Source organism: Sphaerodactylus townsendi, linkage group LG07 (assembly GCF_021028975.2).
Source record: "Sphaerodactylus townsendi isolate TG3544 linkage group LG07, MPM_Stown_v2.3, whole genome shotgun sequence".
NCBI lineage: Eukaryota > Metazoa > Chordata > Lepidosauria > Squamata > Sphaerodactylidae > Sphaerodactylus > Sphaerodactylus townsendi.
Window position 1 is genome coordinate 336,828 of NC_059431.1, and position 14,756 is coordinate 351,583.

Sequence of the window (14,756 nt, forward strand, 5' to 3'; positions counted from 1 at the left end):
TAGTTTTGGGGAAGCAGTGTAGGTAACCCTGTTAAGCGCTGTTAAACCCCACTGATTTTCATGCAAAGAACTAAAGTGTGATCCTTTACCTGGGAGTAAGATCAGTTGCTGGCAATGGGGCTTGCTTCTGAGTAAACCCTCCTAGAGTCGTGATTCACCAGTTGGAAGAGTTGCACGGTTGCGTCAAAGCAAAGCCACCAACCAACACCAAGCTTACTCCTGAGTAACGCACACCTCGGAGCCAACCGCTTTTTCTAAACTAAAACCTCAGTATTCGGGTTAAATTGCCGTGTTGGCACTTTGCAATAAATAAGTGGGTTTGGGGTTGCAATTTGGGCACTCGGTCTCGAAATGGTTCGCCATCACTGCGTTAAAAACTGCTGAAGAGCCTGAGATACTAGAAATGCGTGGCTCGTGGAGGGAAGCACCGTTCGACCGTGGTTTGTAAACACAGCTCCTCTTTCAGACTGATCTTTCTCTTTTCTTCCTTCAGGGAAGGAGCGATTCCTCCCTCGCACGCTGATTTGCCGGGAGTTCTTGTTTTCCCTTGTCTTGATCCCTTCAGCATGTCTTTAGCCAGTCACAGATTCTGGCTGTGAAGCTATTTTGGGCTTCGCCCGCAGAGCGGTGGAACCGCGCCAGGCTCACGGGAGACTCTTAAGCACACAACAGCCTCCCCCGCAGGTCACTGATCGACAAGCAGCGGTAACGGTTCGCCGACTTGTCTGTATGGACGACCTGCGGAGCATGATCCAAAACAAAATGCAGTTTTACTTTTACAAAAGTTATACAAGAGTGCATTCATTGTGTCACTGTTATGATGAAGGCACATTAAAAAGAAAGGTAGCAGCTTCTCGTGAGAGATCATAGGAGACCCACCGGTCCAGACATCTTGCTTTTTGATCCCATAAATGTGTGTGTGTGAAGTGCCTCAGGGATTTTTTTAAGGCATATATACCATCATAAGAGTTGGAGGATACCTCCAAGGGCCATCAAGTCCAACCCCCTGCAAAGCAGGAACACAAAGCCAAAGCACTCCTGACAGATGGCCATCCAGCCTCTGCTTAAAAACCTCCAAAGGAGGAGACTCCTGAAAAAACCTCCTATATTTTCTCTTCTTAAGTGAGAAAAACATTGTCTTTCTCACAATACTAGAACCAGAGGGCATCCATTGAAAATGCTGGGGGGAAGAATTAGGACTAATCAAAGGAAACACTTCTTCACGCAACGTGTGATTGGTGTTTGGAATATGCTGCCACAGGAGGTGGTGATGGCCACTAACCTGGATAGCTTTAAAAAGGGCTTGGACAGATTTATGGAGGAGAAGTCAATTTATGGCTACCAATCTTGATCCTCTTTGATATGAGATTGCAAATGCCTTAGCAGACCAGGTGCTCAGGAGCAGCAGCAGCAGAAGGCCCTTGCTTTCACCTCCTGCAGGTGAGCTCCCAAAGGCACCTGGTGGGCCACTGTGAGTAGCAGAGAGCTGGACTAGATGGACTCTGGTCTGATCCAGCTGGCTTGTTCTTATGTTCTTATGTTCTTATTCCCATTTGTTCCAAATTTACAACATGAACCAGTCTGAAGACTTTCTCAGTGGATTGTTGTGGGTTGTCTGGGCTGCGTGGCCGTGGTCTGGTAGTTCTTGCTGTTAATGTTTCTCAGTTTCCCCAATGGAACACTTGGACTTGCTCAGTTTCCCCAATGGAACAATTGGGAAACTGTGGGAAACCTGGGGAGGGAAGGGGACTCTTATACTGCGCATACACACTCACTCACACACACACTATTTTAAATATTTTTTCTTTAAAAGTAAATAATTTTGGCAACGATTAATCTGCTATGTGTTGAACGATAATATATTATTAAACAAATACAATCAGTGAAAAGTTTAGTGTCTTTTAAATTTCATAAATATGCCAACTAACACAATTTTATATGCTAAATTATAAATAATATATTAAATGTTATTGAATCAATAAAACAAGTTTGGATTTGATTGGAAAGGAGGCCTTGCATAATCTTTAATTTCTTCCCACATTTCCATTTTTCCCTTTAGGGAAAAAAGAAGGGGTGGTGGTAAAAAAACCAGGTTTTTCCCCGCAGCTTTAAAATTTCCAGACGTTTTGCAGAACAGAGAGAGGCTCATCAGCTGCATAACAGCCGCGCAAACTGCCGCAGAGCTTTTGAAGGCCGTCGATCGCCCCCACCCTTTCTTTGTGGCACGACGTGGTGAATGAAGCTATTTAGGTGCTCAACCACAGAGAGAAAGCGCAGACGAAGACACAATCGCCTCCGATCAACGCCTCCTCTTTCCCTCTCCTCTTAAATATTTTAGGCAGCACTTTATACTAGAAATGCCAGCCGTCCTCTCCAGCCAACACAGAGCTCATGAGTCACGGCCCCAAAAGATGCGCCTTCGTTCAGTGGCTCACCCTGTGCCGTTTGCAATCTGTACCGTCCCGGATCCCCCCGGCCTCCCCCTCCGCCCGCCCGTCAGTCACATGTTCTGTCAAAAACACACAGGGCAGCAGTCACCTCTATCAGAGCAGCCCTCTCCGTGCTGGAAGCAGAGAAGCAAAGGGAATTATTTATAGCCTGGGAAGCACAAACCAAGGCTCTGCAGCGATGTTATACAACTCTGGGCCTGGCTGTTCCAGCTGGCTCTTCCCCAAAAGGAAAATGCTCCAGACTGGTGCCTTTAAGATGCCAGACAGCTGCCTCATGAGACCGAGAGCATCTCGGCTGCTTGCCGACAGGCCACAAACTAGCCCTGATTCCCCACCAAGTGTGCACAATCTCAACCCTGCATGTTGCTGCTGTGGCCTCTTTTATTTCCAACTCCCCTCCCGCTGAAATGTAGATCTTCTCACAAGAAGCCTCCAAGGACACAAACGCGCATCTGGATTCAGACCGGGTGAAGATCCACGGGATGGAACATTCCTCCATTGAAGAAGAGTTTTGTATTTGTACCCCACCTTTCTCTCCTGTAAGGAGACTCAGGGCAGCTTACAAGCTCCTTTCCCTTCCTCTCCCCACAAGAAGAAGAAGAGGAGTTTGGATTTATATCCCCCCCTTTCTCTTCTGTAGGAGACTCAAAGGGGCTTACAATCCCCCCCCCCCCCATCACTTAAGAATTGCAAGTCTCCAATCGCCAACCAGAACATTTTCACATGAAGACCTGGAGAATCCAGTTTACATCTTGCCAAGAGCAGAATTAACTCAATAGATAAGATCATATAACTTGTAATAAACCAAAGGCAAAGCCTATTTAAAATGGTTTTAAAATGCTTTCCCCAAATGATCAAAGGAACTGACCGCAAAATCAACAGGGGTTAGCCTTCCACAGGAAGTTGCAAGATTCTAGTTCCTGCCTCCCTGGGAAAGGGTTGGGAAATCACCCATCCAAGATGCCCACAGTCTCCCCCAGGAGAATGACCATTTACGGTAAATCAATTAAACAACTTGGGTTGTTTCCGCAGGGCCTGTAAGAAGAAGAAGAAGAAGAGTTTGGATTTATATCCCCCCTTTCTCCCCTGCAGGAGACTCAAAGGGGCTTACAATCTCCTTGCCCTTTCCCCCTCACAACAAGCACCCTATGAGGTGGGGGGGGGGGCTGAGAGAGCTCCGAAAAGCTGTGACTAGCCCAAGGTCACCTAGCTGGTGTGTGTGGGAGTGCACAGGCTAATCTGAATTACCCAGATAAGCCTCCACAACTCAAGCGGCAGAGCGGGGAATCAAACCCGGTTCCTCCAGATCAGAGTGCGCCTGCTCTAAACCACTGCTCTTAGCCACTACGCCACTGCTGCTCTCAACAGACACCTTGTTGAGGTAGGTGGGGCTGAGAGAGTTCAGAGAGAACTGTGGCTAGCCCAAGGTCATACATTGAAAATGCTGGGGGGAAGAATTAGAACTAATAAAAGGAAACACTTCTTCACGCAACGTGTGATTGGTGTTTGGAATATGCTGCCACAGGAGGTGGTGATGGCCACTAACCTGGATAGCTTTAAAATGGGCTTGGACAGATTTATGGAAGAGGAGAAGTTGATCTATGGCTACCAATCTTGATCCTTCTTGATCTGAGGTTGCAAATGCCTTAACAGTCCAGGTGCTCGGGAGCAGCAGCAGCAGCAGCAGCAGGCCCTTGCTTTCACCTCCTGCATGTGAGCTCCCAAAGGCACCTGGTAGGACACAGCGAGTAGCAGAGCGCTGGACTAGATGGACTCTGGTCTGATCCAGCAGGCTCTTTCTTATGTTCTTAAGGTCACCCAGCAGGAATGTAGGAGTGCAGAAACACATCTGGTTCACCAGATAAGAACCTGCCACTCATGGGGGGGGGGGGGTGAAGCGGGGAATCAAACCTGGTTCTCCAGATTAGAATCCACCTGCTCTCAACCATGCTGACATTAGTGCACAGAAAGAAGATACGTGCACATCTGGAGCTAACATGGCAAGGACAAGACGAGGACTGGAATCTCAACCAACCTCTGCTTTTCTGCATAGATTATTTGTGTGTGTGTGGAGGAGGATCCAGGCACAGGAATCCATGACCACTGTTTGATCAGTAGTCTTGGTCCGACGGGCAGCTGCTTTGGGTGGGGGCAGCAAATTCCTTCCGTGGTGATATTATGTACAGCACCGTACACATCGGGGGTGCTGGGCGAAGGAGGGGTCTGGAGGATAAGGCGATGCCACTGGTCTTGCCCCCAACCCTCCTGGATCCACAGCTCCTTGTTCACCTGTTTCACGCTCCCCAATACGGCGTCTTGTCTTTCTTCTTCTTCTTCTTCTTCTTCTTCTTCTTCTTCTTCTTCTTCTTCTTCTTCTTCTTCTTCTTCTTCTTCTTCTTCTTCTTCTTCTTCTTCTTCTTCTTCTTCCTCCTCCTCTTCCTCCTCTTCCTCCTCTTCCTCCTCCTCCTCCTCAAATGGTGCAAATGAAGCACAGTGCACAGACTATTCCCTCCTTCTACGGGGACAAGAATTCAATCAATCTACGCTAGGGGTCCGAAACCAATATAAGAAAACGGATCCTCCGCCTTCATCCGGTACAGGGTAATTTCGCGTCTCCAGTCTCTCTTCTGAATGGTCCGCTTCATCATCCAAGGAATTCCAGGTCCCCGTTTATCAGATTGGTGGTGGGGGAGGGTGTAGTACAGCCTGATGAAATCAAAATACAGTTTGATTTGATTTGATTCGAAATTTAATTTATATACCACCCTCCCCCGGTCACTCCCTGCTGCATACAAAAAGACAACCAAATGCATGTCTATGAAATTTATAATAAAGCGTCACAGTGCAATTAAAAGCAATAATCACCTACTACCCTGTTTCCCCGAATATAAGACATCCCCAGAAAATAAGATGTAGTAGAGGTTTTGCTGAAGTGCGAAATATAAGGCGTCCCCCGAAAGTAAGACGTGGCAAAGTTTTTGTTTGGAAGCATGCCCGACGAACAGAACACAGAAAAAATAAGACATCCCCTGAAAATAAGACATAGCGCATCTTTGGGAGCAAAAATTAATATAAGACACTGTCTTATTTTCGGGGAAATACGGTATTATCAAGTACTCGAAATGGAATAGAAATCAAAACGTAGGAAGAAAAGCACATCTCAGTTTAAGACAACTTCTCATAATATTCTAATCTCATTATAAACAGTACACTGAGATATGTTATTATAAATTTCATAGATATACATTTGGTTGTCTTTTTGTATGCAGCAGGGAGTGAATTGTATTTAGATTTCATTGTGGTTGGCACTCCCAGGTTTGGTGTTACCTCATCAGATCGAAGATGACCTCATCAGCCTGACCTCATCAGATCGAAGATGACGTCATCAGCCTGACCTTATCAGATCAAAAATGACCTCAACAGCCTGACCTCATCAGATCGAAGATGCTAAGCGGCATCACTACTTGGGTGGGGGACCATGGAGGAAGACTGTACTGAGGAAGGCAATGGCAAGACCTCTGCTTAATCATGTATCAATAGGAGTACAGCAGGGGCTGATGGGAATTGTAGTCCATGAACATCTGAAGCGCCAGAGTTGGATACCTCTGGGGTAGAGTCTCTGCCTTGCCCTGGATCTATTGCTGGTGGTGAGCTATTCACCACCGTTTCCTTTCCTGCCCCTTTCCCCCATGCTCCTGACTTTCCCCCTTCCTCCTGGCTTTTCGTGCTCCATCACAGAGCTCTTCAGAGTCTCAAATCCTCCTTGATTCCTCCGAAGGACTACCTGAGAAGAAAATGTCCAATGCGATGTTGAAGAAAATGTGCTAGATTAGGATTTGGGGGAGGGGGGGCCGCCTGCCTCTACCACGGGGGGTTGTGGGCCGCTCGCTGTTTCTCGGCTTAGCCTGCCTCACAGGATGGTTGCTAGAATGGAAGAGGGGAGAACATTCTTGTAAGCTGGAATGGAGGGCGGGGAGAAAGATGCAGCTCTGCCAGCAAGCAACAGAACTGGAGCTGCAAAATTGTGGCTTGGCAAATTTGGGGTGGGGGGGACCTGTAGAACGATCAAAAAGCAGGGGCAGAGCTGGACTCTGGCCACAGGGCTGGCTTTGCTTTTAGAGGGTGAGCGCAGGCCTCACTGAGTCCAGCTTTGATATCTTGCCCGGCGGGGGGAGAGGGGGGGACCAGACTGCAAATGTCTGAGTGATTCTGCTGCTAAAAAATAGTCCTTTTCATTGCAAGTTGGCAGCAGCAGCAGGAGGAGGAGGAGGAGGAGGAGGAGTTTGGATTTATATCCCCCTTTCTCTCCTGCAGGAGACTCAAAAGGGGCTTACAATCTCCTTGCCCTCCCCCCCTCACAACAAACACCCTGTGAGGTAGGTGGGGCTGAGAGAGCTCCGAGAAGCTGTGACCAGCCCAAGGTCACCCAGCTGGCGTGTGTGGGAGTGTACTGGCTAATCTGAATCCCCCAGAGAAGCCTCCACAGCTCAGGCGGCAGAGCTGGGAATCAAACCCAGTTCCTCCAGATTAGATACACGAGTTCTTAACCTCCTACGCCACTGCTGCTCCTGGCCAGAGGCTGGATCGGGTGCGGCAGGGGGGATTGGCTCACCCTCCAGTTGCATCTGGTGCAGCCCGAATCTTGCTTTTTTTTGGGGGGGGGGTTCTTTCATGTGGTACTGTTCCCCAGAGCAGCGAGTCATTTATTTGCCAGTGGTTGGCATCAGACGAGCATGTGGGGGAACAGCGTTTGTTTTTGTGCACAAGCTCATCTATGTGTGTGTGAGAAAGAGAGAGAGAGAGATTGTGTATCATGTTTCTATTTTTGGGTGCTCCAAACCAGCAAGGCTGGCATGCATAGGGTTCCTCCATGCCCGGGCAGCGGTGCAAGCCCTGGGATTGCCAAGGGGGCTATTTCTGGGACTGCGCTCCACCATCTTTGCTCCGTGGCGTGCTTTTGACTTCAGTTTCCAGCTTTGGAACTCTTGTGTAGCTCCTGGTCTTTAGATGGATTGCTATTTACTTAGAACAGCTCTCCTTAAGAACATAAGAACAAGCCAGCTGGATCAGACCAGAGTCCATCTAGTCCAGCTCTCTGCTACTTGCATTGGCCCACCAGGTGCCTTTGGGAGCTCACATGCAGGATGTGAGAGCAGTGGCCCTCATGCATAATTTTATAGACTTCGATCATATCCCCCCTCAGACGCCTCCTCTCCAAACTAAAGAGTCCCAAACGCTGCAGCCTCTCCTCATAAGGAAGGTGCTCCAGTCCCTCAATCATCCTCGTTGCCCTTCTCTGCACTTTTTCTATCTCTTTGATATCCTTTTTGAGATGTGGCGACCAGAACTGAACACAGGACTCCAAGTGCGGTCGCACCACGGCTTTATATAAGGGCATGACAATCCTTGCAGTTTTATTATCAATTCCTTTCCTAATGATCCCCAGCATAGAGTTTGCCTTTTTCACAGCTGCCATGCATTGAGTTGACATTCCTCGTTCGCTTTGCCTGGGAGCGAGGAGCATGGGATAAGCCAGCGGTCATCCGGTGGCCCGTTGTTGTTCGTGCCACATGCAGCAGAGAATTTATTTCTTTTCCAGAGGGCTGGCTGCTTGCTGTCATCGCCAACCTTGTAGTTTGCTGCACTTACAATACTTAAAACGAAAGTTTGGATACTGGCGGAGCGTGGAGCGAGCACAAAGGGATCTTCCCTTTTTGCTATCTGTAGTCAGAATTAGATTTATAGCAACGGTCATACTCTGCCTTCTTCCCCAGCGGAGACCCAAAACTGCCTGGCTACTCGCAGTGGCCCACCAGGTGCCTTTGGGAGCTCACCTGCAGGATGTGAAAGCAATGGCCTTCTGCTGCTTCTGCTCCCGAGCACCTGGTCTGCTAAGGCATTTGCAATCTGAGATCAAGGAGGATCAAGATTGGTAGCCATAGATCGACTTCTCCTCCATCAATCTGTCCAAGCCCCTTTTAAAGCAATCCAGGTTAGTGGCCATCACCACCTCCTGTGGCAGCATATTCCAAACACCAATCACACGTTGCGTGAAGAAGTGTTTCCTTTGATTAGTCCTAATTCTTCCCCCCAGCATTTTCAATGAATGCCCCCTGGTTCTAGTATTGTGAGAAAGAGAGAGAAATTTCTCTCTGTCGACATTTTCTACCCCATGCATAATTTTATAGACTTCAATCACGTCCCCCCTCAGACGTCTCCTCTTTCCTTCCAATTTCCAATTTCCTTCATTTTGGACACTGCAAGCCCCCATCAGCATTCTGAAACTGCTGGCCGATTTTGTGACCTCTGGCTTCATTTTCTGATAAGTTATGTCTGGCACAGGCCATTTTGTCTTATTTTATTTGCTGTCGAGTCATAGTTGACAATTGTCGGAGGGGTTTTCAAGGCGAGAGATGTTCAGAGTTGATTTCTCTCTGCATCGCAAGCCTGGTGTTCCTCGGAGGTCTCCCAATCCAAACACTTGCTAACTTTTGAGATCTGAAGAGATCGGGTTAGCCTGGGCGATTCAGGCCAAATTGTCCTTTTTGTTACAGATTATTTATTCAAAACATTTTATGCTCACTTTTCCGCCCAGTTCACAGTCCCCAAAGAAGCAAACCGTCAAAAGAGCAAAGCAGGTTTAAAAATGGATAGCAACCCAACAAAACACAAACCTCTGGACTTCTCCACAAAAAAACTCTTAAATGGGAAGAAGCGTCAAGGAGGGTTGCTGAGCGGCCGTCAGACGGAACTAAAAAATCCTCACCTGTTGGCAGAAGACAGTGGTTGGGAGGCCAACCGCACAGGGAAATCCGTAATTTCAGGGCCACAACTGAGAAGGCCCTGCTCTCAGGTTAGAACATAAGAACAAGCCAGCTGGATCAGACCAGAGTCCATCTAGTCCAGCTCTCCGCTACTTGCAGTGGCCCACCAGGTGCCTTTGGGAGCTCACATGCAGGAGGTGAAAGCAAGGGCCTTCTGCTGCTGCTGTTCCCGATCGCCTGGTCTGTTAAGGTATTTGCAATCTGAGATCAAGGAGGATCAAGATTGGGAGCCATAGATCGACTTCTCCTCCATAAATCTATCCAAGCCCCTTTTAAAGCTATCCAGGTTAGTGGCTGTCACCACCTCCTGTGGCAGCATATGGTTGCAACTCATCTAGCCTCAAATGGCACCAGCATCTGAAGCAGGGCCACGGATGATGACCATAGTGATCAGGGGGGTAGGGTCATGTTCTGCTAGAGATTGGTGTGACTTGAATGCAAACGTGTGTATTTGATTACTTGCTTCAGTACAACATAAACAGAGAGGCTAAATAACAGGCGTTGCTCCAACTGTTCCAATTCCAATCAAGCGTTTCTTACAAGGTCAGTTTCGAAAACGTAAATATATGTTTTTCTCTAATATGAAATGAATGAGAAACGTTCAGTTTCACATTAGAGGAAGCTAATCGTGTCTTTGAAACTGACCTCGTGCTGCTCTGCAGGAAACGCTTGATTGGAATTGGAACAGTTGGAGCGAAGCGTGTTTCTTACCCTCACTGTTTGTGTCGGTAAAATTCGCTGAACTGAATTGTTGAATATTCAGCCCCGTTTGACGGCAAGCCGTATATTGTGCCATTTTGCTTATTACACTAATTGCAACTGCACAATCCCTGCCCTTTTTCTGTGTTGCATGATGTATTTGACTAGTGCCTGCTTTTGTGATGGCTTTTGACTAGTGCCTGCTTTTGTGATGATACACCTTTATTATGTAGTGAACACAGGAAGGGTGGGGGAATTATAACGGCAGGAGTTGAAATTAAGGGTGTGGGACCAGTTCCTCAGTGGTGTGGATCCAACAGACGTCTGGAGAAAGTCAACTTCTGCTCCTTGGCCACCATAGGCCCTCTCCGCACACACAAGGCGACTCAGGTTCGACTCGTGTCCGCGGAAATCCGTTACCTGAGCTCGACTCCTCCGTTCTCCACACAGCAGCTGACTTGTGTCTCCGGAGCCGAGTTCAGAGGGCGGGACCACCTCCCTGCGCTGTGTCCCGATTGGTTGCTGAGTTACCTGAGCTCAACTCTGCTGTTACTGGGGGTTTTTTTTAAGGCGTGCTTCTCGCCGCCGCCACAAGTCTCCCGTTCTGCGCATGGGCGAAATACTGCGCTGTGATTGGCTGGCTGGCAGAGTCAAGGCGAGGGAGATTCCACATTCCGCCGGCTTCGGCTTGAGTGCAACCCGAGTTCCCAGTTGAGCTCGAAAATTTAACGGGGAGAGGGGGGTGAGTCGAGTCAGACACAAGTCCGACGCTATGGCTGTGCGGAGTACCCGGGTTGGACCCAAGTCGATCTAAGGTCGAATCCTACAGTGCGGAAGGGCCCATAGTGGCACCGGGGGGGGGGGGCAGGAGGAGCAGTGTCTCGTGTAGAAGATGCAGTGGTGGGATTCAGCAGGTTCGCACCACTTCAGCAGAACCGGTTGTTAAAATGGTGCTTGCAAACAACCAGTTGTTAAAATTATTTGAATCCCACCACTGGAACCGGTTGTTAAATTATTTGAACCCCACCACTGAGAAGATGCATTGGGGCATTATGGAGCTCTGGCCGGCGAATGGATACTGAAATCCCTCCTGGCGGAAAGGCCGAGAGAGTGTGCGTGCCGCAAGGGCAATACCGAAGACCTTCCTGCTCTGGTACTTTGCCTGGTAAACCCCTCTTAAACTTTTTTTGGTGGGGGAGGATTGAGATTCATGCAGCCCACCTCTCAGAGCAGGGAGGGGCAGCACTGCTGTGATGATGTTACTGCCACTTTTAGGGAGTAAACGTAGGGTCAAATCTTATCCTAGGTTGCATCAAACAACCGAAGCTGCAACTTGCTGTGATGGGCTAAGTTGTCGCTTGTTGATCATGGTGATATGTGCGGTGAGAACGGAGTACACATTGGGCCGCTGCCACCCTTCGGCAACTGCCACTCCTTCGGCTGCTCTTTCCCCGTCTCTTGTGGTGAGCCCCACAAGCAGAGTGGGCGATGGGGTGCACGGGGACCTGCATGGAGGCACTGGCTGCGTTTGCCATTTCCTTGGAGCTCTTCTGAGCGGGGGACGTGCTCTCGGGGACTCCCCCCCCCCCCAGTCTGTCACCCTCTGAGCAGGTTTAATACAGATCTCCTTTTGCTCCTGCCTTTGAAATCTTCACCGCCTTCATCAAATTTGCAGAGGGCCACGCAGATGAAACAATGCCTCTTTAGCCACCTCTGTTCCGCGTGTGATGAAGCTGTTCCAAAGCCCTGCTGTGCCTCAAACCGCTCCCCCATCCCCCCTTCCCCCCAAACATTAGCCGTGGCATGTTGCTGGGCTAATCCCTTTTTCCCTCTTGGCAGCTCAGGCAACGTGGGCACGGTGCTAACATGTGCCGACAAAAAACCTGCCTGTCAAGGAGGAGCACGTAACTTCTTGAGTTGTGCAGCCTGCCAATTGCCAAGGGAGGAGCTGTGCTCTCCTTCCTCACGTCTTCGCCGTCGTAAGCAACTCCGCAGCAGGCTGAGCTGCGAGGCCTTCCTTGCTCCGGCTGCGGCTGCCAGCTCTCAGCTAAACAGCTCCTGACGTGCGGAGACGGGAAACGGCACCGTCGGACGAGCTGGCGCGCATTTCCCGACAACGGCGCCGGGCCTTGTTCCATTTCGGCCCAGGCTTACCCCTCGACCCGCTCTGGCTGGCGTGTAGCTGGCAAACGTCTGGCAGCTGTGCTGTGATCCAAACACGAAGCAGCCTCCCCGCCTGACAGTTTGCCTTTAGAAATACAACCTGAAAACACTGGGCGGTTTTGCCCCTTGAGCTGAGCTTTGGCCTCTTTGGTTAATTGAACAGTTGGCTTGTGTTGTTCGTGGTTGGAATCAAATGGCTGTTGTGGGTTTTCTGGACTGCGTGGCCATGGTCTGGTAGTTGTGCTGCTAACATTTTGCTCACATCTACGACTGGCCTCTTCAGAAGTGCAACAAACAAACAAACAACAACAATTGTGTGTAACGTAAGGAATGGAAAGCAAAAAACGCGTCACACACTTAAACGGAGGTTGCACTTAGCCGCTTTTGGGTTCAAGTCAGCTCTGATGAGAGACAAAAAATCTATATGGCATATAAGAAATGTGAGAAAGAAAATGAATGAAATTGTTCTTCTCCTGAGGAAGACATCAACGAAAACGCTTTGGAAACGCGTGAGGCGTTCGAGAGACTTACTTTGATTGATTCTATAAGTTGTTATCCACGTGGATATAATTTATGAACTGGATGTTGAACTTTGGTTTCTACATAAAAATTTGAAATATATTTATTGGGTGTAAATAGAACCCAATTCTTAGTTGGTTAAACCATGGATATGGTCGTCTTATTTTTGAATGCTATATACTCATACCTTATGGATTGTTATACTAAAATTTGTTGAAAAGAAATCATTTTACATATTATATTGGCTAAGTGCAACCTCCGTTTAAGTGTGTGACGCGTTTTTTGCTTTCCACTCCTCTTCAGAAGTGCGTCAAGGCAAGCTGTATGTCTCTCTGTGCCACAGTGTGGAGTGATTGTACGGCGGGGTATATATTTTTGTCCACCTCTTTGGGGGAGGCACATTTGCTCGTGTCTGAGTGGAGTTCATTTGCTGTTGCATTACCAGTCACATTCACAACCGCATATGGATTTGCATTTACAATTGCATTTGCGTGTGTCTGGGTGGAGTTCGTGTGCAGTTGCCTTTGAATGTCTGGTTTTGGGTTTTGGGTACCTTTTAGTACTGGTAGCCAGGTTTTGTTGATTTTTTCAGGTGACACCAAAAGATGATCATATTACTGGCTGAGCTTTTTTGGAGGCTGCCTCAAAAGGTCCTGGTTTGCTATGGAACAGGTGTCCAATATTCTTGTGCCCACCAGTTCCTTTCCACCAGAGTCCCTGACCTTTTTGCGGGGGAGGGGCACCTTTGAAATTCTGGCACAGGGTGGTGGGTGCAACCACAAAATGGCTAAGGAGGCAGAGCCACATATACACAGAAATACAGAGGAAGCCCAAGTGCAGGTTGCAGACTTCTGGTGTAGTCATATCCTTTAATTTTTTTTCTTATTTAACGGTGACTACTGTTGGCAGTGGGAGGGAAGGAGGCCTGGTATGCTCAGAAGCTAGGCAGGGTCGGTCCACGGGAGGGACACTCATCAACACCCCCTGTGCTTCTCCCGTGCCTTGGAAGCCCCGTGCTGAGGTTTCTATAAGTTGGCTACAACTCCACGGCACTTTGCACACAAACACACACCGTTGACAACAACTGTGTAAGTTCAGCACCAATAAGTCACTTTTGATGGTGGGGCCTTGTAGGGCAATATGGGGAAATGCAGTCTTGGAGAGATGTTGTTGTTGTTGTTGTTGTTATTTATTAGGCTTGATAGACCACCCAACCCGCGAAGGGCTCTGGGCGGTGTACCATGAGACATAAAACAAATACAATATAAGATCTCATAAATACAATAGTGATAAAACATTAAAATTCATTAAAATACATTATAGCAGCAATTCCAAAATTCCGTAATGTGATATTCACATATGTGAATTACCTTATGCCTTGTGATTATGTAACTCTGCTTCTGTGCAAATAATTTTGTTTTGTTATTGTAACTTTTGTTTTCCTTCCTTGCACGTTGCAAATACTACAATATTGTAGGTTAGGGGGACCGCAGCTTGTCACTCAATCTCAATTTTGGATATATGTGCAGTTTTCTTTCAGAAAACGCATTCATAAAGCACATAAACAGGTCCGTCAGTACAGTTTCATGTGGTAATAAGTTATAAATTATGCAGTTTGAGAAAGCAGCAATACAGTATCAAGTGCCAAATTTATTATTTATTCGTGTTTATTGTAAACTGGCTTTAAATTTTAAAACTCGTGTTTTATGTGCATTGTGTGTGAATGTAAGCCACTCTGAGCCCACCTCGCTGGGGGAGGTCAGGGTGTGAATAAAATTTCTGATCTAGTCTAAGCTGGCATTTATATGGAAGTAACAAACTATTCCATTCAGGTGCTGTGTGGTTTCCGGGCTGTCTGGCCGTGTTCTAGCAGCATTCTCTCCTGACGTTTCGCCTGCATCTGTGGCTGGCATCTTCAGAGGATCTGAAGTCCATGAACATCTGGTGAGGATCTGAAGATGCCAGCCACAGATGCAGGCGAAACGTCAGGAGAGAATGCTGCTAGAACACGGCCAGACAGCCCGGAAACCACACAGCACCCCAGTGATTCCGGCCGTGAACGCCTTTGACAATTATATTCCATTCATTTTCTGTTTTCTTC

General features: G+C 48.0%; 1 protein-coding gene across 1 annotated transcript in view; it reads left to right on the forward strand.

The window, feature by feature from the left end:
- UBE2R2 (ubiquitin conjugating enzyme E2 R2) overlaps nucleotides 1-14,756 on the forward strand; it is an 80,493-nt gene that overhangs the window by 47,136 nt on the left and 18,601 nt on the right. The gene's annotated exons all lie outside the window — the stretch shown is intronic.